The 24,005-nt window shown below is 38.8% G+C and overlaps 1 pseudogene; it reads left to right on the top strand.

Annotated features, from left to right (window-relative positions):
- The first annotated feature begins 7,840 nt into the window (after window positions 1-7,840).
- Window positions 7,841-9,774, top strand: LOC133288345 (disease resistance protein RPM1-like; annotated as a pseudogene).
- The last annotated feature ends 14,231 nt before the right edge of the window (window positions 9,775-24,005 follow it).

The following is a 24,005-nucleotide window of genomic DNA, read 5'->3' as shown; positions in this document are numbered from 1 at the left end:
CTAGCAGCCCAATTATTTAACCCATTATACTTTTACTTGATTTATTAATTCAAAAATCTGAAGAGGTGAGAATTGTTATTATTATTATTTTACTATTTTATTTATTTATTATATATTTTATTTTATTTTATTTTATTTTAATTTCTTCCCGCATATCATCTTCTTGCCCAATGAGTTGTGCACAATTAGTCTGAGCAACTAGTCTTAATCATGAAATTATCTGAAAGGGGTTGCAGAAGCTTCTTGCCTCAGTCCACACATTTTGGGGTTCACCGCTAGTAGATTGTGAGCGTGTATCAGGTTTGGTTTGGTTTCGTTTCTGAATCTTTTATTTTATTTGTTTTATTTGTTTTTTTTATTTTTCAACCCTCTTCTTTCTTTTGCCACTTTTCTTGTATCATTTGGTACTCTTGAGTTAGGGCTAGGGTTCTGATTTGGGAATTTGGGTGGTCTGGATTAAAGAAATAACAAAACCCTAATCCCCTTTTATTACTTTTTAGTTTTTATTTTTCTCCTTTCGTCTAAAATATTAAATTTTGGCTTGTACGCTTGAGTAGTTTTATTTCTCTGTATATGATTATTCCATTTTGTTACATTGTCATTGTTCCTCATTCTGCATGTTAATAATTTTGGCTTATTTAATATTATTTTTATTTTTATTTTGGCTTGGGTTCATGTGCAAATTATTTTACTTGTGTAATCGAACGTCGTACTTGCATGCTTTCTGTCTGATTTTCATTGTTCTCTTTTTGTCTGGCAACACGTCACGCCATGGAAATGGGAAGTCTTCAGCAGCTGCTGATCATCCATCTGTTCAGGTGCCAATAAAGTTGGTTCACGATTTTGTGGCCAACTTTCCGATTTTGTGGCCATGAGGAGGCACCACATGCAGTCCCAGTCAGAGGAAAATTGGTGGACATTTCTCCAGCAAAAATTCTGGAGGTGTACAACCTCAAATTTTCAGAATACAACTGGTTCTTGAAGCTTCTCTCCGATAGGACTCAAACTGGGGTTTATTCTCTAATGGCACGAACGCTCACTGGGGATGACTCCACCCAATGGGATTCTGAAAAAATGCTGACCACGGATCTGACAAAGGAAGCTCAAGTTTGGGCGAAATTTGTTCGCCACCGCATTTTTCCCAAGCTCCACATGAATCACTTATCAACTAAGGTTGGTGTAGTGGTTTATTGCATTCTTCAAGGTCTCCCTTTTCACCCAGAGCGGCTCATACATCAAGAGTTGTGTGAGAATTCAAAGAAGACATCAGGACCGTTCTACTTCCCTTGCTTGGTGAAGTTATTGTGTGATGCTGCTGGAGTGCCTTCGTCCTCTCAAGATGGAGCACTGGTCTCCATTCCTAACTCTCCCATAAATGAAATATGCTTGAAAAGGATCGCTGAGGCCAGCCTACGGAAGAAGAGAAAATCATCTTCAGCTCCGCCTCCACAAGGAACATCTTCAGCTCCGCCTACTCCAGGGAAAGCTAAGGGAAAGGTTTCAGCCATGGAGGAGCGCATTGATAAGCTGGAAAATGTCATCAAAGGTCTCCTCACGTACATAAAAAAACGAGACCGTGCTGTGCAGCTTCGTACCAAGAGACTTTTCCTGAAGAAGACTTCCCTGAGCTTCCAGAACATTTGCTTTCCGGTCACCTTCATGAAGGAACTTCTCAAGCTGCTGCACAAGATTCAGATGAGTTGGTTGATCTAGATGACACCTTTTCTGCCAGCTGATATCTCTTGTTGGTATCCAGGTTCTTTATTTATTTTCTTTTGTTAAGTATTTATTTATTCTTTTTTCTTCCATTTACTATTTTTCTGTATTTATGTTCTGCTGTGAGGACCCAGCTTCATTTTAAGTTTGGGGTGATTATATTTGTTGTAATTGTTGTTACCATTATTTTGCTGATTAGTCCATAAAATTATATAATTATCTCTGTTTTGTGCTTATTTTATTTGAGTGGTAACATGGAAATAATTTATAGCATGATGTGTTTAACATTATCACTTATTAAGTATAGCCAGATTTAATTACATTAATTCCGAGTCAATTAAGGATCTATGCTTAGTTGATAAGTAGTTATATAAGCTGCAAATCAAATTTACAAGCCATAATTTTTTTTTGTGAACCTTAATTTAATGATTCACTGAAAACCCACTAGATTAACAACCCATGTGAGATATTTGAACCTAAACACTCTATTCCTTTGTGAGTGGTCATTGTGCATTGGTGCTTTGAATACTGCACTCTGTTTGGATGACTAATATGTTATTTCTGTGTGATTGGGGCATTGTTTCTGAATGTATAGCCTAGAGCCAAAAGCCTTACCCTTTGATTATATCCCTTGGTCCCTATATTTGAGCCTGAGACCTTTCTTTTCTGATCATGTACCCTGATATTATGAGCCAATTTCCTTGTCCACCCTGTATAGCTGTTTTAGTATTTAGCTACTTCTCATTAGCTCAGAAATACAATAAGCTAAATGAGGCAAAGGGGAATTGGTTGTAAAAAAGAAAGATTAGAAAAAGAGAAGAAGGAAAGAGGATCAGGAGGTAAAAGAAAATCGAAAAAAAGGGGACACAGTGATTTTATGAAAAGAGTTCTTTGTTCTGTTTTAAAAAAAAAAGAAAGAAAAGAGATCTCTGAGCTTGAATCTTTGTAAAAAAGGGAAAGAGGCAAAAAAGAAGAGGTTGAACAAAAAGGGAAAGAGAGTTACTAATTTCCCTTTGTCTTGTTTAGGCAAAAATCAGAAAGAGCTAATGAGGACTAGTTAGACACTAAGGGTTAGCTTAATTAGCAAGTGACTAGAAAAACAAAGATCCTAGCCCTGCCTCATTACAAGCCTTAAAGACCCTTTGATGGAGATAGCATATTGGACTTCAAGTTTCTAAATGGTAGTGTAGGTTGAAAGCATTCATGCATAATGACAATGAGTGACCTCCCTTATAAACAGGAAAGAGTTTGATTGTTTGAATGTATCTGGAAAGGAATTCAGTGGAATTTCAATTGAATCATTTTGAATTAGGTTGCAACTAAATGAATGAGCATGAAATTTTGATTGAATGATTATGTAATTGCTGATTGACTGGAGTTGGGTGATTAATTGGTTGTAGGAATTGGTTGACATTAAACCTGGTCAATGCTTTAAGAAGAGTGATGTTTTGCACGGATGGCTGATTTAATTTAACTAAGTTATTGAAATTATATATGTGTTGATATATAACTTATGAGTGAAGTTTGTCTGATTACTTGAGGGCAAGCAATTAACTAAGTTTGGGGTATTTTGTTAGCTATAAATTATGATTATTTTAATGGCTTATTTTTACAATATTTGAGTTGAAGGCTGGATATTAGTGCATGGTAATGGGCCAAATGACTGCCAATCAGCCCAAAGGTAAAAAAAAAGAGAGAAAGAGATAAACTAATGATTTACTACTCTCTTTTATTATTTTCACTGCAGTTTGGAAGCAAGATCAACTCTTTGAAATCAAGATCAAATCTGAACCATTGGATGGACATAGAGATGGATGGACAGCAGTGCATTTGGAGGCAGCTTTATAATTTTTAGTTAAATAGGAGTCTGAGTCATTTTAGGGTCAGATACCGTACTTGTTAGTTTCAGTTTACGTTTAGAATTTTGTATTTTCTCTCTTCGAATCTGAGTGTTAAGAAATTTTCTTGAAAGCTGGTGCTTGTTCTTAAATTCTTGATCTCGAAGTGCATTGACAACGCAACTTCAAGGAAAGGAACCACAGATCTGCATACGAGCCACTGTTTTCACATTTCTGATCTTTTTCTTCCTAGCTCTAGTTTAGGAACTTTGACTCTTTAAGAACCGGTTTGTAACTTTACCTTGAGTTTTCTTTCATGAATGTTTGTGATGCATGTTTCTTTACTTTTAGATTTGTAATATTTTTGAATATGGGTTTCTGATCTTTTCCTTTCTGGGATTCACGATGATTGGGTGATCTTTAATTTTCTGAATACTGTGATGGTTTGCTTTAGATTCATTTGATTAACAAGATTTTGATTTTAAGTCCAAGAACACCATGGGAATGGATCTTGGAGTAATTTTTGCATAACTGTGATTGGGAAATCAGGTTATGTCCCTTGTTAATTGAACCCTTGAGGTTAGGGATAACCCAAGGAGGTCTTTGATACAATTTTTAAAGATTTAGAAGACTTTGGGAAAAGATCCTTCTAAAGATTAAAATCTGGAACTGGGAAGTTTCAGATAAAATAGCCATAGTAATTCGAATTCTGATACTAAAGTGCCGTAGCAGTTATAAAACGCAGGAATGCGAAATTTTTCCTTCATCCATGATTCAAAGAATTCCAGAACCTTATAATTGTTACATTTGTGAATAGATATCCCTCTGTAAAATTTTGTTTAATGCAAGTTTGATAAATATCTTGTTTCATTTAGAAGTTTCTTAGTTTTAAAAGATTGATCACTTAATTTCAAGAAATTAGAAATAGGAATTAAAAAAAGGAAAACTAAACAACCTGTTCCCTGAGAACGATAACTCTTTCTCTTGAGAAAAATACTACCCAACAAAATGGCGCCGTTGCCGGGGAACGGTGTTTGATTTTATTTTCTTTTTGTGATTCTGTTTTAGACTTCTTGATTTTTTATTTTTTTTTTATTGAATCTTTTTCCTTTTTACATTTTTGTCTTGTTACCTACTAACTCCAATTCCAAGTTCTTGTGAGATTTCTGCAGAATTCAATTTAGAGTGTGATCTCCTTGGCTCTGTCTGTATCCTAAGGTCATCATAACCTTAGTAAATCTTCCAAACCAAGCACGAGGTGACTGCTTCAATCCATACAAGGCCTTTTTTAATCTACAAACTTTATTTTCCCCCTTCACAGAATCAAAACCAGGCGGGATTTCCATGTAGACTTCTTCTAACTCACCATTGAGGAAAGCATTTTTCACATCAAATTGATTTATATCCCAATTGTAATGGGCAGCAAGGGATAACAAGATTCTCACTGTATTCATCTTTGCAACTGGAGCAAAGGTTTCTTCATAATCAATGCCATAGGTTTGAGTGTAACCTTTGGCCACTAATTGAGCCTTATGTCTCTCAAGAGTGCCATCAAAATTATATTTCAGGGCATAAACCCATCTGCACCCTACTGCTTTCTTTCCGTTGGGTCTATCAATAACCTCCCATGTTTTATTTTTCTCCAAAGCATTCATCTCCTCTTGCATGGCTTGAGCCCAATTCCTATCTTTCAAGGCTTCATGTACTGATTTTGGGATTGTAATAGAATCTAGGGCTGAAACAAAGCTTTTGTGCTCCACAAAAAGAATAGCAGAGGAAACAAAGTGGGAGATAGGGTATTGAGTACAAGAGGGACAGGAGGAACAAGTTTTCTTGTGACAAGATCTTTTTCCTTTTCTAAGAGCAATAGGTAAGTCATCAGAAGTAGAAGCAATGGGTAAGTCATTAGAGATATCAGAAGAAATAGACAAATCATGAGAGGAAATAATATTAGAATCAGAAACAGGAGATTCAGGAGACTCAGAAGAAATAGGAGATTCAGGACTTACCAGTGGTTCAGACGATTGAGGTTGCTGGTGAGACAATATGGGTTGTATCTCAGGTGTATTTGAAGGTTCTGACACACCAGGAGCAGACACACTAGGAAGAGAGAAGATTGATCCAGACTCAAAGAAGGAAGGGGACGAGTCTTCTGAAGAACTATTCTCCCCCTGACGATGAGGACCCAGAAAATAAGATTCAGATTCTTGAAAGGTGACATCCATAGAAACAAAAAATTTCCGACTTGGTGGATGATAACACTTGTACCCTTTTTTATAAGGGTTTTAACCAAGGAAGACACACTTAAGAGCCCTAGGATCCAACTTACTCCGATGTTGTTTATGAACATGGACAAAGGCAACACATCCAAACACTCTTGGTGGAAGGCTCTGCAATATGGGAACAGAAGGAAAGAAGGAAGTCATGGAATGAATAGGACTGATATTGTTAAGGACCCGTGAAGGTAAACGGTTGATCAAAAAAGTTGCAGCTAATACTGCTTCTCCCCAATAAGAACTAGGAACAGATGTCTGAAAAAGTAGTGCTCTAGCAACTTCAAGAAGGTGACGATTTTTCCTTTCAGCAACCCCGTTTTGTTGAGGGGTATCAACACATGTGAGCTTATGAATCATACCTCTGTCTGAAATGAATTGTGACAGGCGTTGATTGACGTACTCAGTACCATTATCAGATCTGAGTCTTTTAATACCCTTACCAAACTGAGTCTCAACCATGTGATGAAACCGAATAAATATCTCTGGTACTTCCGACTTGTCTTTCATCAAGTATATCCATGTTATCCGAGTACAATCGTCAATAAAAGAAACAAACCACCTAGCACCTGAAACACTATGCACTTTAGAAGGGCCCCAAACATCAGAATGGATAAGAGAAAAAGGTTCCCTGCTTTTAATAGTGCTAGAAGGAAATGACACTCGATGGTGTTTTGCAAATTCACAAACATCACAATGAAAGGTCTCAACCGACTTATTGAGAAACAGAGAGGGGAACATAGACTTCAAAAGACTAAATGGTGGATGCCCGAGACGCTTGTGATGGAGCCAAATCATAGACTCTGCAGTAGAAGGATGATGTGTCATTAATAACTGATTTTTGCTAGCATGGTCTGGAAGGAGATGATACAACCCATCCTGTTCATTAGCAACTCCAATTGTCTTCTTCGTGGTAAGATCCTGAATAAGACAATGAGAAGGAAAAAATGTGATAGAACAATTCAAATCAGTTGTAAGTTTTTGAGTGGAGATAAGATTAGTAGAAAGCTGAGGAACATAAAGAACATTTTTAAGAAACAAGGAAGGTTGAATTTGAATGTTACCAGAACCAATAACTGATTTATGGGATCCATCAGCTACGGATATAGTATGACTACCAACAGTAGGATGATAAGAACAAAACAACTCAGTACGACAAGCCATATGATCAGTTGCACCAGAATCCAAAATCCATGAGGTTTTAAAATCAGTGCAAGAAGCAAGAAGAGATATAGAACGTGTGCTCTTACCAGATAAGATCGAAGAACTATCATGCTCAGCCATTCTTTAACAAAAAAAGTTAACAACCAGCGATAAAATCAACCAAACAGAATATCAAATGACCTCTGATCAGAAAAATAATTACAGATCCAGACAGAAGACAAGAAGACGAGAAGAATGGTGGTGGTCCGGTCCAAAAACATGGCCGCACGCGCCTCCACGCGCCGGAGAAAGGAGCTGCGCGTGGGATTCACTCGCCGGGAAAGGGGGCGGCGCGTGAGAGCGCGTGGATGGGCTTCGCCGGCTGAGATTTTTCTGGTGTGGTCGTCCGGTGAGCGCGCACCTGTCTGTGGGTGGTCGCGGTTGAAAAGTCGCCGGAAAGTGGTCCAAACGGTGAAGACAGATATGATTGGAGGCGATCGGAGGTGTTTCGGTCGTTTGTGGCGGAGGAACACTGCGTAGAATGATAGATCGGAGGAAAAATAAGGTCAACAATGGTCCCCTTGGTCCAAAAGGTCCCCGGAAAAATTTTCCGGTGGCGGCTAATGGCGGCAAGAGGAAAAGAAATTAGGGTTTTGTTAAAAAAGAAGATAATATGTGCGGAAGCAAAGCCCTCAGATCGAGAGCTTGATACCAACTTGAAAAAGGGTATTCTAATATATTATAGAATTGTAAATAATCTGTACAAAGGGTTCTCTATTTATAGAGAATATTTGACCTACTTTTAACCTAATGGGCTTGGCCCAATACAACAATAAATGACTAAATAAAAACTAAATCAATATTATTTACAACACTAATAACAGCGAAGGTAGTAGGATTCTAATAACCACTAGAAGTATGCATGTTGCTGAGTTTTTCAAGAAATCATTTCTTGTTCATGTTCACAACCTTCAACTTTTGCCTCCAAACAAAGCATGGGAACTCTTTTGCAAGAAGGCATTTAGATATGAGCTTGATGGGCATTGTCCAGCAGAGCTTGGGGCTATGTCAAATGAAATTGTTCAAAGATGCAAGGGGTTACCTCTGGCAATTGCCGCCATTGGTGGTCTATTTTCAACAAAATCCAAAACCATCATTGAATGGCAGAAAGTGAATAAAAATCTGAGCCTAGAGTTGGAACGTAATGCCCATTTTACAAATCTAACAAAGATTTTGTCTCTTGGTTATGATGACCTGCCTTACTACTTGAAACCATGCATTTTGTACTTTGGTATATATCCAGAGGACTTTTCCATTAGTCGTAAGAGTTTAACTCGGCAATGGATAGCTGAAGGGTTTGCTGATGCTGATAAGAGAAGAACTTCAGAGCAAGTTGCAGAGGAGTACTTGTCTGAGTTAATTCATAGAAGTCTGGTTCAAGTCTCCAAAGTTGGCTTTGATGGGAAAGTTCAAAGATGTCAAGTTCATGATTTATTACGTGAAATGATCATTAGAAAGATGAAGGATTTAAGTTTTTGCCATGTTGTATATGAAGATGATCAATCACATGCAGATGGAATAACTAGACGCCTCTCTATTGCTGGTATTTCCAACAATTTGTTGAAGAGCACCAGCAACTCACACATTCGTGCTATTCATGTTTTCGAAAAAGGTGAATTACCTGAGCCTTTCATTGGTAGATTATCTTCAAAGGGTAGGATTTTGAAAGTACTTAACCTTGAAGGTACATCTGTGAATCGTGTTCCTAATGATTTAGGGAATCTCTTTCACTTAAGGTACATAAGCCTAAGGAATACAAAAGTACAGGTCCTTCCAAAATCTGTTGGCAACCTAAAGAACCTGGAGACATTGGATTTAAGAAAAACGCTGGTGCATGAGTTACCAAGTGAAATAAACAAGCTCACAAAGCTACAACATCTTCTTGGTTTCAATCGAAACTACGAAGCAGAAAATCTTTTGAGCTTACAACTGGCATGAAGATGGAAAAGGGTATTAAAAACTTGACTTCCCTACAAAATCTTTACTATGTGGAGGTTGATCATGGAGGTGTAGATCTCATTCAAGAGATGAGAATGTTAAAGCAGTTAAGGAAGTTAAGCTTGAGGCAAGTTAGAAGAGAATATGGGAAGGCATTATGTACTTCAGTGGCAGAGATGAAACAGATTGAATTACTTAACATCACTGCAATAGATGAGGATGAAATCATTGACTTGAATTTTATATCATCCCCATCCCAACTTCGAGGTCTTCATTTGAAAGCTAGATTGGAGAATTTGCCTGATTGGATACCAAAACTTGAGTATCTTGTGAAGCTGAGGCTTGGTTTATCCAAGTTGAAAGATGATCCACTAAAATCACTAGAAAACTTGCCAAATCTGAAGCATCTTGTTATGTGGGACAATGCCTATGATGGTGAAATTTTGCATTTTCAAAAGGGAGGGTTCCCAAAATTGAAGAAACTGGAACTCGCTCGCTTGGATAGTGTGAATTCCATCCTTATAGATGAAGGGGCTTTGATTTCTCTTCAAAGTATTAAATTTAACAAAATTCCCCAACTGAAGAAGGTACCCTTTGGCATCAAAACCTTGGGGAATCTTCAATTTATTGATCTCCATAATATGCCAGCCGAATTTGTTGAGAGCATTGATCCAGAAAAGGGACAACACTACTCCATCATCAAGCATGTTCCCCGGGTAATTATTTGTCGCTGGATCGGCCCAAATTATTTTGACAATGAAATCCGCATCATTCACTCATCCTCTCGGGAGTCACATACATGTTGATAATGCTTTGGTGTCTAGCAATCTTTAAAATATATGAAGGTACGGTTTCCTTTAACCATTCAATGCTTCTCTTATATATGTTTAGTAGTAAAAATGCTTAGTTTCGGTTTTCTAAGTTGTCATTCTTCTCACCAATCCTATGCTGTCCCTTTTGGGTTTTTTTTTATTATTTATTTATTTTTTTCCTTCATTCTTCAGTTAACATTTTTTTTACACACATGATTGGATTCAACTATATAACTTTTTTACATTGACAGTGTATTTATGATGTTTGTTGTAAATTGGAATTTTCACAAGTCTTGAGAATCATCTGTATGGCATTTTTTGTACTACAACTAGCATATCCTATCTAGCACCGATACGACACGCGACACGCGACACGTGATACGACACGACACGACACTCCGACACGTCAATCCTAAAAAAATATGGATTTCGACACATTGGAACACGTTTTAATATTAAATAATATTTTTAATTTATATAGCGTATTTTTCATTTAATATTCAATAATTTAACATAAAAATGAAACTAAATTAATAATACTCATCAACACGTTATAAAGGTGGAAGCTTTAATAAAAAAATAGGAACTGAGATGAGAGAGAGATAATATCAGATAGAGAGATCAAATCATATTAGAGAGAGGTCAGAGAGAAGGAGATACAACAAGAGCGTAATAGGAATTGACAACAATGATGCTGAGATGATCTCTTATCTACTTAAGGGGAAAAAAGACTAAAAAATAAAATTGATATTATCAGGTGAAAGCTTTATTAATATATTTTAATTTTTAAAAAAATAATTTTTTTAAAAAATAGTTTTTTTTACGAAAATGTCATTTGACCGTGTCGGACACAATCAAATTCGCGTGTCAAAATGGTCAACGTGTCGGGAATGTTGACCACGTGTAGGGCACCGTGTCGGAGCGTGTCGAACACGACACTCCGTGTTTTTTGGAGTGTCCGTGCTTCCTTGAGCATATCCATATCTATCTGTAAATTGGTTTGTTTCCTCTTTTTATATGGACAGAAATCCATATTCTGCCTCCAAATGCAATGTACCCTTTAAGTCACTGTGTCTTAAAAAAGGAATACATGGTTTCTGATGACCTAGTGATTTTAGCTTTTCATTTTATTTTTTTCTTTCGTGGTGTTTATTGCAGGTTGTGGGAGTTGCTCTTTCAAGCTTATAATCAAGACTTCTTCATTTGAATGGACATTTTCATTTTCCTAATGAAGACATGCAATTTTTTTTGTTGTTACTGCAGTTGTTGTGTTGGTGGAAATCTACTGTTACATTTTCATTTTCCTAATGAAGACATATGCAATTTTAATTATGTAGTCTATGTTCTAAATTTTAGGCTGCCTCCTTTTGGTTTTGGAAGGCAAATGGTCTTTGTTTATTGAAGTTTGTGGAATTTTTCTTTAGAACTTGTAATCAAGACTTATTCATCATTTGAATCTTATTGGTTAAATTACATAAAACCACCCCCAACTCGAAGGGGGTTTTAAAAAAACCATCATACATGTTATAATGGAGATGAAATTCAAGTGTGATTGAGAATTTTCAAATTGATTAGAAATAGATTAAATGGGCACGTATAAGTGAAAAAACCCTAAAAACCTTTACAAATGATTCTTCCACCATTGAGACAAATGACAAACCACAATAATGAAGCCGATATTACATCTCAACCCAAATAGATTTATGAATCTTTCACATAGTTCTCACTTGGTTCTAGTCTCACCAATGTGAGACTTCTTTACAACTCACTTGAATATTTCCAACAAAATCCACTTATCGTGATTTGTTTCTTAGCCAATAGTGAAAATATCTCTTATAAAGGATTTTGGCAGTAACAACAATGTGAATTTCCAAAATTCAAGGAACTCTTTTTAGCTGAGTTGAATTTACAAAGGAGCTATATTTGTCCTTAAAGAATTCGAATTTAACATATACCCCATCTAAAGGAAGTACCCTCTTGCATCAAACATTTGGAAAACCTTAAAATTAATGGACTTTGCTAATATTCCAAACCATTGTCATTGTTTGGAATTACGAATGCATACTATATGAGCATATTTTTGGCACTTCCATTAATCAATGCATAAAAAATTACATGGAACCATTAAAAATATAGTTAAAGGGAAAGGATTTATAAATTACGAAAGGATAACTTATGTAACTATATAAATTAGTTTAGCATACATTTACAAAAAAATAGATGAATTCCTATTCTTAATATGCAATCTCAACTTCACTATTTTTTATGGAAGAGGATGATTAGTCAAATTAGGAGGAGCCCAACAGGGGAAATTAAAATCTAGCATTTATAAATGGTTGAAGTCCCGATCCAAAAAAAAAAAAAGACGTTGAATTAGAAAAAGCAACACTGAATCAAGGGCAACGAAATAAATGATGTGGTGCATAACAACCCATACCAGTATCTATATGAAATTAAGGATTTAAATAAAATTGACCTGTTGATCATGATATTATTTATGGGAATGTCATTTATGCTAAACAAGTTAATTATGACCTTAATAGTAATATTTAGATATTGGGATCAAAAATCAAAATTATGAGACAGTTTAGATACTATTTTGCAAATTAGTGAAACTTGGCCTAAACTAGATTTTGATAGTAAAATCAAATTCTTTAGAAAATTTAATGAATTTTAAGTGGTATAAAGGTATGTTAATTATGAGTAGAATAATTATGAAAAATAAGTTAAAGTTAGAGAAAATAAAAAATAATAAAGTTATTTCAAATAAAGGTTAAGTGGTGTGTTGTCTAAGTTTCTCAGTTACCTTTATTGTCTATCAAGTAATCTTGGTTTTCTTGCCAATCAAGTGACATTGCTTGTTGGTCAAGGTAGTTTACTTGTTCACTAAGTTATTAAGATAGCTTCTTCAAGAAGTCACATAGCTTACTTGTTAAACAAGTCATCTAGTAGCTTGTTCTACAAGTTACCTAGATAGCTTCTTAATCACACTACTTTTTCAAGACTTAGTCACTGAGTTTCATGAAACTTGGTCACCAAGTTGGCTTATTTTTCATGTTTAGTTACTTGTTCCTTAAGTTACTTAAGTAGCTTCTCCATGACACCACTGTAGCTGCTTGGCCGCCAAGTTAGTGTTGCTTGTCTTCCAAGTATGTTAAGCTTCTTCATCACACCATACCTTAACTTGGACGCCAAGTAAGGTGACTTGGACGCCAAGTGTAACGCCTGGCAACTTGCAAGGATCAACGACTGTCCCCACACACTAACACGAGACTTTTTAGCATGCTTTGTCCTCACTCGCACACTTCCCAGGAAATCTTCCAAGAGGTCTCCCATCTCAGAATTGCCCCAAGTTAAGCACGCTTAACTGTGGAGTTCTTCCGTTTCGGACTACCGAAATGTAGATGCATCTTGTTAGTATAGGTAGTACCAATTAATTCTTTTAAGATATTCCCAACTGTACCATCCCATTCCAGCACAGTCTCTGGAATCCCTTCTCTTTCGGGTGTTGATTCGATTCATTCATGTACGCTCGTCGCTAGAAGCCTGCCAGGAGCCGCTCTTTGTCCATGCCCTTTTGCACCGGCGATCACTCCCCTCCCTCGTCAGCGCCCGGGATGTTACACCAAGTAAGGTGACTTGTTCACCAAGTTATCTTCTACGCGAAGCCTTCTCTTTTTCTCCTTGGACTCCACAGCTTTATGCCTATAAATAAGCTATCATCTAAGAGCTTTTAACTTCTACTTTCTACTTGCTCTAGCCGAAAATTTCAAGAGAGAAATGAGTGAGATTTCTTTTTAGTTTTAACCATTTTTCTCCAAAAATCCTATTTTACGAAACTTATAGTATAGGATCTTGTAATCATAGCCACGGTCTTAGATCATCTATAGGAGTTCACATGAGTGAGATATGTCCACTTAAAGCCACGAGCTCCTTGAAAAAGGATGAGTTTTTTTATTTCATTCGGTTCTAAGTTGATTTCTGGGTCCCGTTAACCTATCTAAGGTATAAACTCTCAATTTCTACGGTTAGAATTCTTAAATTAAGCTACGTCTATTAAATTTATGAGTCTTTTATGAAAATGATTTTCGATTCATTCATATGGTTTTGTATGGTGATTTTTATGAAGTTTTAGTATTTGTATAGGTTTCTATTCGGTAATAATCTCAATGGAACGGTTTAGAAATGAAAAAGGATGGTCTAAAATTATGTGTTATATTTCGGCTATATGATGTAATACTAAGAAAGTTAAGATTTTTATAAGTTGAATTAAGATTATTTTAAGTGATAAGTTATGGTTAAGTTAAGTTAATAGGTAGGAAATTTGTAAGTCTTTTTCTAAGTCTATGTTTCGGATATGTTAGTATTCTTCAGTAGAAAGTCTATGTTATGTTACTATGGGAAGTCTAGATGTTTAATATAGAGACTTGTCTGGTGGCATAAATGAGTAAGTAAGATTATGTAAATGTTGAAGATTTCGAACTATGCATGGAAAACATAGATTTCTTCAAGTGTAAGAAAGTTTGGGATTGATAGTTAATGACATCCATGTTTAGGTATTTTAGTTTGGAATCAAGAGAAGTGAGTTAAACTGGCTAGTTTCCAGTATTAAGTATAAGGAGAGCTGCTTCCAAGTAAGCTTTTGACTTAAGGAGTTTTATCCTTTCTTGTTGATCCACTATAGTCCAGTGGGATGATGGTTAGGATATATGTATGTTTGTATGTTTTATATGTTAGATACATAGTATAGTTGCATTTCTATAGACTATATGATATGATATGATATGATATGATATGATAAGTATGGCTCTTGATCAATGAACACTCCGTGGGGGGTCTTAGGTTCTCGAAGATTATATATGGACTGGTCAAAGTGAGAAATTACGATTTAGTAGTTCATAGACTGGTCAAAGTGAAAAATTACGTTTTGGGAGTCTTATGTTAAGTTATGATATGTTTATATGATGTAAGCTATGCAGTAAGTGAACTCTTGGGAGAAGACTTCTCCTTAGATCAAGAGTTCATTGAATTTATTCTCACCTCGCGTTAGAGGGACATATTTCAGGTACTTCGACAACTGCAGGTGCAAGAGCCCGCACTTAATTAAGGAAATTAATTAAATAATTATGAGATTAATGATATAATTTCATAATTTACCCTAATAATTATGAGAAGGCTTGAATAATTATAAAAAGTGATTAATAATGTTGAAAGTCGCTTTTCTGACGAAAAGTGCAGATACCGATTCTGCTCCACGGTATAAATGCGTACCGATAAAGTATCCCGGAAAATTATAATAGGTGTGGGAATATTCCTAGAATAATATATAGGACTAGCATAACAAGTTTCAAGTCAAAATAATGAGAACTGGTGCCAGAACTGATATTGGCTATGTAAAAGCGCGTACCGGAAAAGTACTGTGAAAAATAAAATAAAAATATGACAAATCCTAGAAAAATGGCTAGGTTCAGAATCTCAAGTTTGAGATTAAAATGATAAGCGTAGCTATTAGTGCTAATACAATGTGTTTAAACTTAAAGTGCCTATAAATACTAATCTTCACAAAACCCTAGGCTGATTTGATACATGCAACGTGTCTTTTCTGAGTGAGCTCAAGCAGCCTTGAGCCTCCCCTTGCCACCCTTCCCTTGTTCTTGGTAAAACTCAACCAAGAGATCATTATTCTTGGTTGTTCCTTCATCAAAACACAATTGCCTTGTGTGAGTTAGTCTTGTGAGGGTGTATGATGCTTCATTTCTGAGTTATAACATCTTTGGTGGGGTGGTGTTGTTGACTTTGTGGTTTTGAGTGGGAGAGACTAGTTTCATCCACTTTAGTGCTTCAAGGAACCATTTTGATGATGAAAAGTCCAAGCTTTGTTGAGCATTTTCATTCCTTGGTAAAGTCAGAGTCTTGGTGCTGTGTTGCGGACCCCTAGAGTGTCTCATTTTTGGAGTTTTTGGAGCTTGAGGTATACCATGATCACCTCTTTGTCATTTTGATGATTTAAGCTTGATTAATCCTTTAAAAAGTAAAACTTGGATCATTTGAGTTAAGGAATCTGTTTCTGAGTTCATATTATGTTAATGAACATCTGTTTAGGGAGTCATTGGATTCCCAATCGCTTTGAACACTTAAAAATTGAATTATGCAGTGAACAGCTTGAGTCACTTAAGTATTCGAATACTTTTTGTATAGTATTCGAATACTTATCCCTTGGTAGTCGAATACTCCTTGCAGGAGTATTGAGATACTTTTCTGGGAAGAAAAGTATTCGGATACCTTTGAGTAAGTATTTGAATACTGAGTAGTATTCGAATACTATCGTGTTTGTATTCGGATACCTGGTGGTATTGGGATACTGGAGGAAAAGTATTCGAATACCTTGTGGTATTCTAATACTTAAGTGAAAGTAGTCGAATACTTTCTGGAGACAAGGAGTATTCGAATACTCATCGAGGAGTATTCGAATACCTCCTGCAGAAATTGCATGAAATGACTTAAAATGAGTTGGAAAGCCTTAATCACTGAATGAAATCTTGTGCAATGATTATTGATGGTTAATTATTGTATAAACAGATTGTGATTGTGCTGTTTGTGGGCATTGAGCTAGTGTGAGCTTGGCTTGGATAGTTAGCTTGCGAGGTAAGCTTTCGTGTCCTCGGTTTTGCCATTGTTGGTTCCACCAAACCTCATGGAGGGATGGTTTATATGCATGATGTGTTTTCATGTATTGATATTTGAAATGCTATTGAGCTGTTAAGTGCAAATGCCTTATAATATGCACGTGTTGTTCCATCTAGATGGTGAGCCTGAGTATGTGGCGCCATACAATACGGCGATTCTGTGGGTGGGTGCAAGTGGCGTCTTGCACTAGATGTGGGTAATAGACGTATATAAATCTTGCATTTCTCTGGCCAATAGAATAGTATTGACACACATGACATGATTATCTGCTGCATTGCACTGATTTTGGAACTGGTATTGTTAAACTGCTTTTAGAACTTATATTGCACATGTAAGTGAGTTTGGGTGGAGAAATCCTTGAGGACCCCTTGCCTTACTGAGATTTCTGTTTAGAGATCTCACCCCACGTTTGAGGCGCTTATTTCAGGTTCAAGTAACCTAGGGGTTGAGACCTTTAGCGGCAGGAGGCCGGAGTTTAATTGATTGATATGCTCTCTGATTTTGCTGATGCACCTGTTTAGTGATTATATCTTACCCATTATCATGTTGTTTGTGTTGAGACTTGATGAGTATGCTTTTTATTTGGTGAGCATGGGGATTGTCCATGCTACATTGATTTAACGATGTTTTAGTTTATTTGAGTTGTATAAACTATCAGGATCTGTCTGGTCTACGTGTTGTAGTTCCGAGACTAGAGACACATTCCAGTTATATTATTTATTGAGGTTATTCAGTGTAGATAGCTGTTTATTTGCAATTACATGCAGGCAATAAGTATTCGAATACTTTTGTTCCCAGAAAAGTATCCCAATACTTTCACTAAAGTATCCGAATACCACTAAGTATCCCAATACTTTCACTAAAGTATCTGAATACCACTAAGTATCCCAATACTTTTACTCGAGTATCCGAATACCACTAAGTATCCCAATACTTTTACTAGAGTATCCGAATACCACTAAGTATCCCAATACTTTTACTAAGGTATTCGAATACCAGCAAGTATCCCAATACTTTCATTGAAGTATTCGAATACTGCTATTCCCGGGAAAGTATCCCAATACTTTTTGATAAGTATTCGAATGCCAGGCAAGTATCCTAATACTTCACGAAAATTATTCGAATACTTTTCAGGCAGAATGCAGAAACTCGTGTAGTTTATGCATAAACTCAATTTTAAGGGTTCAAAAGTGATTGGGAGTCCAATAACTCCACAAACAGAAGTCCATTAATGTATTTTAGACATAGTTCATCAACCTTTAACTCAAATAATCAAAGTTTCCTCATTTAGCGGCTTAATCAAGCTAAACTCATGAATATTCAAAAGTGGTGATCATGATGTACCTCAAGACTTGAAAACTCAGAAAAAGAAACAAATTTGAAGTCTCCAACATAGCACCAAGATTCTGACTCTGCAAAGCCACAAATTTGGCACACAAGCTTGGTCCTTTACACTTAAAAATGGCTTCTTGAAGCCATCACACCTCAAGAAATGGCTCACACCTCCACCCTACAAGAAGTCATCCCCAACCTCACCAACTCATAAGCTCACACTCAACTATGAAGCACCCAACACCCTCACAAGACCAACCCACACATGGCTAAGGTGTTTAGATGAAGATACAAGGGCAAAAGGTGATCACTTTGGAGGTTTCTACGGAGAAATATGGAGGTGACAAGGTGGAGGAAGGTGGCAACAACCAAGGGAATCAGAAAGCTCTACGTAGCAATTTCTAAAATCTGACCTAGGGATTTAAGCCACTAAGTATAAATAGGTCTACTTAATTAATTGTCGGTATTAGTACTAATAGCTATGCTAATCATTTTAATCCCAAACTTTGGATTCTGAACCTAGCCATTTTTCTAGGATTTTTCATATTTTTATTTTATTTTTTGCAGCAATTTGTCGGTACACGCTTTTACGTAGCCAGTATCAGTTCTGACATCAATTCTCGTTATTTTGACTCCAAACTTGTTTTACTAGTCCTATGTATTATTCTAGTGATACATACATACTTTTTGTAATTTTCTAGGCTACTTCATCGGTACACACTTATACCGTGGAGCAAAACAGGTATCTGCACTTTTCGTCAGAAAAGCGACTTTTGACATTATTAATCACTTACTATAATTATTTAAGCCTTCTCATAATTATTAGGGTCAATTATGGAATTATTTTCTAAATTCCCATTTAATTAATTAAATTCCTAAATTAACGGTGCGGGTTCTTACACCAGGGCTGGAAGAAAAATTGCCTATCAATGGCAGGAAGAGTGACCCTAGCCAAGTCAGCCATCTCAGCCATCCCTAAAGAAGCCAAACGGGGCGTGGAGAATGTGTGTTGATTATACTGACCTAAACAAGGTATGCCCTAAAGACTCCTACCCTTTTCCCAGCATAGATCAGCTGGTTGACAACGCGTCCGGTTTCAAAATGTTGTCGTTCATGGATGCATACTCTGGTTACAACCAAATACCTTTGTTGGAAGAGGACCAATGTAAGACAGTGTTCATCACCCAGAACGCCAACTACTGCTACACCATGATGCCCTTCGGTTTATAGAATGCAGGCGCCACTTATCAACGAATGATGAATGAAGTATTCAGAGACTTGATCGGCAATTGCATCGAAGTTTATATCGATGACATGATCGCCAAATCTAGAACGCCAGGCCAGCACTTGACAGAACTCTAAGGCGTGTTCGACAGATTGAGAAAATTCAATATGCGCCACAACCCCAGCAAGTGCGCCTTCGGCGTTCCCGCAGGTAAATTCCTTGGATTCATGCTCACAGAGAGGGGTATCGAGGTCAACCCTGACAAGTGCAAGGCATCATAGAAATGCGAAGCCCGCAAACAGTTAAAGAAGTCCAACAACTGACAGGAAGGTTAGTATCCCTCACTCATTTTTTGGCGAATTCTGCGCATAAATCTCTTCCACTTTTCAGTCTCCTAAAAAAAGGGAACGCCTTTCGATGGTTGGAAAAATGCGAGAAAGCCTTCCAGGAGTTCAAGAGGGCCCTCTCATGCCCGCCAGTATTAACCAAGCCAGACAGTGGGGAAACGCTTTATCTGTACCTTGCGGTAGGAACCGAAGCTATCAGCGCAGCCCTAGACCAAGAATCCAAAGAAGGAGGACAAAAACCTATCTATTTTATTAGTAAGGTTATCCAAGGCGCGGAGCTCCGGTATCAGCAGGTAGAAAAGGTCTCCTTGACGCTCAACTTTGCAGCACGGCGGTTGAGACCCTATTTCCAATGCCATCCAATCACGGTCAGGACCAACCAACCAATTCGTCAAGTCCTGCATAAGCCTGACATAGCTGGAAGGATGATATCCTGGGCGATTGAGCTATCAGAGTACCAAATCACATACGAGCCAATAACTGCCATCAAGGCTCAAGCCCTTACAGACTTCATCGCCAAAATGACGCAAGCTGTCCCGCCCAGGGACCAATCCGAAGTAACGCCATCATCAGAGATGTGGAAGCTATATGTTGACGGTTCTTCAAACTCCAAAGGCTCAGGGACAGGAATGACAGTCGAAAATTCAGATGGTGTATCTATCGAACATTCATTGTCTTTTGAGTTCAATGCTACAAACAATCAAGCGGAATATGAGGCCATGATAGCTGGCCTAATCCAAGCAAGAGAGATGGGAGCCCGACGCCTCAAAGTCTTCAGTGATTCCCAGCTGGTGACGTTTCAAATATCAGGGGAATACCAGACCAAAGGACCTCTGATGTGCAAATATCTAGAAAAAGTCAAAGAACTAATTCAGAGTTTCGAAAGTGTCGAGGTAGAGGACATTAGGCGTGCTGAAAATACACGGGCAGATATTCTCGCCAAACTGGCCAGCACCAAAAGCCCAAGCAACAATCGGTCTGTTATCTAGCATAATATGCCAAACCCGTGCATAGTCATGAGCATCTCGCCGCCGGCCCCCGAAGCAGCAGAAAGAACCTGGATCATGCCCATTATCAACTACTTAGCTGAAGGGATTGTTCCTCCTGACCAAAAAGAAGCCAGGAAAATTGTCCGAAAAAGTGCTCATTTCTGCATAGTGCAAGGGTGGTTATACAAGCGAGGACTCTCCACCCCACTCCTGAAGTGTTTGAATCCGGAGGACGTCCATTATGTGCTAGAAGAAATCCATGAAAGAATCAACGGCCACCATAGACAACGTCCTATGAAGATATAGGACAACCGCCCAGTCATCCACTAGAGAAACGCCGTTCAGACTAACCTACAGCTCTGAAGCCATGATCCGGTAGAGATCGATGAACCTTCCTGGTGACGAGAGCACGTGACTGAGATTGCCAACACCCAGAACCTGAAAGAAACGTTAGATTTGCTTGACGAGCTCAGAGGATGTGCCGCCCAGTCCGATCAACAGTCAAAAGAAAAGTCGGCTACTTATTACAGCAAGAAAGTCATTCCCCGGAATTTTCAAGAAAAAGATTTGGTGCTTCAAAGAGCAGACGTTGGATAGAAGAATGCCCGTGAAGGTAAACTCGCCCCAAATTGGGAGGGACCTTACCGGATAACCACCAAACTAGGACAAGGCGCTTACTCCCTCGAAACGCTGGATGGAAGGGCGATGCCACAGGCATGGAACGCTGACAAGCGCAAGAAATATTATAGCTAAATCATCATGTAATACCATCTGCACTCTTTTCCTTTTCCATGTTTTTATCCCCATGGGTTTTACGGGGAAAGGTTTTTAATGAGACAGATTTACAAACTTTCAATAAATTGAATGCAAATTCGTCAACAATGTCAAATTAACGCCCAACTAACGGGACGGTTCTCACCCCCGCCATAGTTGGACTAAGATGGTCCTCACCCCCAGCCAACGCCCAACTAAAGGGACGGTTCTCACCCCCGCCATAGTTGGATTGGGATGGTCCTCACCCCCAGCCAACGCCAAACTAACGGGACGGTTCTCACCCCCGCCATAGTTGGACTGGGAAGGTCCTCACCCCCAGCCAACGCCCAGCTAAAGGGACGGTTCTCACCCCCGCCATAGTTGGACTGGGAAGGTCCTCACCCCCAGCCAACGCCCAACTAACGGGACGGTTCTCACCCCCGCCATAGTTGGTCTGAGATGGTCCTCACCCCCAGCCAACGCCCAACTAAAGGGGCGGTTCTCACCCCCGTCATAGTTGGACTGGGAAGGTCCTCACCCCCAGACACCGCCCAACTAACGGGACAGTTCTCACCCCCGCCATAGTTGGACTAGGATGGTTCTCACCCCCAGCCAACGCCCAACTAACGGGACGGTTCTCACCCTCGCCATAGTTGGACTGGGAAGGTCCTCACCCCCAGCCAACGCCCAGCTAAAGGGACGGTTCTTACCCCCGCCATAGTTGGACTGGGAAGGTCCTCACCCCCAGCCAACGCCCACCTAACGGGACAGTTCTCATCCCCACCATAGTTGGACTGGGATGGTCCTCACCCCCAGCCAACGCTTAACTAAAGGGACGGTTCTCACCCCGCCATAGTTGGACTGGGATGGTCCTCACCCCCAGCCAATGCCCAACTAACGGGACGGTTCTCACCCCCGTCATAGTTGGACTGGGATGGTCCTCACCCCCAGCCAACGCCCAACTAACGGGACGGTTCTCACCCGCGCCATAGTTGGACTAGGAAGGTCCTCACCCCCAGCCAACGCCCAGCTAAAGGGACGGTTCTCACCCCCGCCATAGTTGGATTGTGATGGTCCTCACCCTCAGCCAACGCTCAACTAAAGGGACGGTTCTCATCCCCGCCATAATTGGATTGGGATGGTCCTCACCCCCAGACAACGCCATACTAAAGGGATGGTCCTCACCCCCAGTCAACGCCCAACTAAAGGGACGGTTCTCACCCCCGCCATAGGTGGACTGGGAAGGTCCTCACCCCCAGCCAACGCCCAACTAAAGGGATGATTCTCACCCCCGCCATAGTGGGATTGAGATGGTACTCACCCCCGGTCAACGCTCACCTAACTTAAGGAAATTCATTAATAGCAAAGTTCTTAAGACATTGAAGCTAAAAAAGGAAATTCATTGATACTTTAAAAAGTACAAGACCGCGGTCGACATGCCAACCACAGCAAAAAAGGAAAAAAGAAAATCTAAGTCCTAAGAGTTAGCCTGATCGGTCACGTCCTTCTCAACTTCTGGAGCGACCACCGCTTGAACTTGAACATTCATCACCTGCTCAGAAGCAGCCGCGCCGACAACATTACCCTCACCCGTCATAACAGGCTCATCCGACATTGCGACAACAGGCTCAGCCGACCTGACGCGCCCATCATCATCCTGCACTTGATCACTATTAGTATCAGTCATTGGAAGCATGCCTCGCGCACCTTCATCATCATCAGTCTCTGGCACCGTCTCAATCACTCTAACGACATCGCCCTCGAGGCGCTCGATAATCTGGCCACCCTCCACATCATAAGTAGGATCCAAACCAGTCAAGTCAGCATCAGGATACCTGACGGCAACCTGCTGAAGGGCGTTGTTGAAAGAGTGATACATCAGGTTGGCCAGAGCCTCCTCCAGCTTAATATAAAACTTTTGTGAATAAATAGAAATCAAATTATGATGTTTGAGTACATAGGATGTATTGTGTCTCTGGCCAGTAGATAGTTGCCTTCGGGCGTTACGGACTTCCACTGGATAGGTCTCTATGAGGGAGTTCCGGTTGACCTGGGGTCATGGAGTTGTTATCCGTTGAGGAGCACTCTAGGAATATCTCGAGTGTATTGGTGGTGGGTACATTGGTTGATGTTCTGGGAAAACACTTTCTTGGATGAGAACCCGTAGGCTATATACCGAGGCCAATAGGCCGGATGTTGCATGGATTTGGCATTGACCATTCCAGCTTAATCGTATTTTTACTCCCTATGCATCCCTACTTCACTAAATCCCTTGCTTTATCCCTCTTTGGTTGTTATAGTTCATTATTGATTTACATCTGAGTGAGCCATTGGGCGGAGTAATCTCTAGGACCTCTGGGTTACTAAGATATATCTGTATATCTTACCCCGCGTTGGGGCATTATTTCAGGTAGTTGTAGCGGGGCTGGAGCCATGGGTAAGAGGCCCACATGATGAGCACTTGGGATTAAAGGACTTTTTGTATTTTGAGGCCACATTTGGCATAGGCTAGACTTAGAGCATGAACATTGTATAGTGCATTATGGTTATGTATCATGTTATCTTCTTTTTTTTTGTAATATATGTATCATGTTATCTTTGTTCATGTCTTATTTTGGCTAAGTCTAGCTGTTGATTTATCATGTTGTATTTTGAGGTTTTATCATGGTGCACTTGGAGGATTTAATTTTATTTATGCTTACCATTTGTAGGATTGTAAATTTGTAATACTTACCATTTGTAATATTTAAAGCATGTATGTGATGAAAGAGCAATAGGACTATTTTAGGTTATGATCATATGTATGTTTGAAGAATGCATGCAAATGGAACAAAATGATTGAAAAGATTTAAGTATGTAAGAAATGAAATGTAAAGTGAGGAATTTGAAGTA

The sequence above is a fragment of the Gastrolobium bilobum genome, unplaced genomic scaffold (assembly GCF_033153095.1).
Source record: "Gastrolobium bilobum isolate Gb01-03AN ecotype WA unplaced genomic scaffold, APGP_CSIRO_Gbil_v1 utg75712, whole genome shotgun sequence".
Classification (NCBI taxonomy): domain Eukaryota; kingdom Viridiplantae; phylum Streptophyta; class Magnoliopsida; order Fabales; family Fabaceae; genus Gastrolobium; species Gastrolobium bilobum.
The sequence above is the reverse complement of the archived record's forward strand: the minus strand, read 5'-3'. Positions and strand labels throughout refer to the sequence as shown.